The 1499-nt window shown below is 40.8% G+C and overlaps 1 long non-coding RNA gene across 1 annotated transcript; it reads right to left on the reverse strand.

The window, feature by feature from the left end:
* Window positions 1-309: 309 nt before the first annotated feature.
* On the reverse strand, window positions 310-1086 carry LOC311112821. The gene is made up of 3 exons (XR_014610911.1): window positions 1012-1086; window positions 628-873; window positions 310-421 (listed from the first exon to the last, which is right to left on the reverse strand). It is a non-coding gene; the product is annotated as an uncharacterized lncRNA (long non-coding RNA).
* Between the last annotated feature and the right edge of the window lie 413 nt (window positions 1087-1499).

The raw sequence follows: 1499 nt of genomic DNA on the forward strand, positions 1-1499 counted from the left end.
CAGTGGGGTCACATTAGTTCAGACACTACAGGCGTTTTCCTGAGACGACTGATTTCAGGGATGTCTCATGGTCTGACAAACACCGCTGTAGCATGGGCTGCATCTCAATCCACTTCATCCGCCTATGGCGGTCTAACGCATCTGCGGTGATTGAGATGCAGCCCATGCAAAAACACAGATATCTCTAGCTTAAACTGACAGATTTTGATGTGGATTTTATGTTACTTATATTTACGCACCGTTGTTTAAACATAGATTAATGATAGAGAGGGTACCTTCAGTAGCTGTTTTTCTTTAGGGGATCGCCGTCTTCTGGTTGATGTGATGCATCCTACACCAACTAAGAATAATCCACCAGTAACAATGCCCACAATGGTGCCAACTGGTGATGCTGCAGCGATCCCCTTCTTCTCACCAATACCTGAGATGTCGCACACACACACACACACACATACACATACACATTTACATGACACACACACAAACACACACACACAGGCACAAAAGCAGCATTATCCACATTTTTGCTGGAGAAGAATATAACTGCAATGATGTTAAAAGTTTGTTGATTTTTTAAATAATGATAGAGGTATGTACAGAAAGTGGAAGTTAGTAAGTTAGGCTTACATATTTCCTCCATGCGTTGTGATTTGGTCTCTGCACTGACGTGATTGTTGACGATACACTGGATGAATCCATTACCACTGGAGACGGTGATGTTGACCTCAGAGAATGACAGAGAATCCTGGTACAGTGTGCACTGACCTCCATTACAGACAGAAAACATCCAGCCTGAACAATTCACTGTGATGTTACAAAGTCCTGTACTTGAGTTGGAGTATGTCACCTGCATGGCTGGAATGGGAACAGCTTCTACAACAACCAATAAAGTTCAGAAAGATACATTTTACATGTATGACTGGTGAAGACATTTTAAAGGAGATTAGCTTTTTCAAGCAAAGCAGAAATACATAGCAGACTACCAAAACACTAAAAAATCACAAAACTCACCCAACACCTTAAGTCTGTATGAAGACGTTGAATCTGTCCAATCTATTTTCTGTGCATTTGCAATGTAAATTCCACTGTCTGTGTCCGTCAGATTCTTAATGCACAGTGTTTGGTTCACTGGGTTATAATCCACGTTCTCCTTGTATTTAGGAGAGATCTCTTTATCATCAACTATTACATCATTTTGGAACTTCCATTGAATTCGTTTGAGTTGATCAGGTAGTTCTGCAACAGTCAGACACACCGAACCTCCGTTCAAGCCATACTGGTCTATTGGAGGGTCTTCAGCCCAGGTCCCTAAAGAGAGAGGAAGAGGTTCACCGGGCGCAGAGTTCGCAGCTATTTATTCAGATAGGGATCATCTTAATAAGTGTTTAATCTAGAAATACATGTTTTTACTGAATTACAGTTAATTTAAGGAAATTAGTAAATTGAAATACATTTTATTACAGACAGAAATACTCCTCAGCACAGGATGTGGAGGTCTT

Source organism: Coregonus lavaretus (assembly GCF_964263955.1).
Source record: "Coregonus lavaretus genome assembly, chromosome: 39".
Lineage (NCBI taxonomy): Eukaryota > Metazoa > Chordata > Actinopteri > Salmoniformes > Salmonidae > Coregonus > Coregonus lavaretus.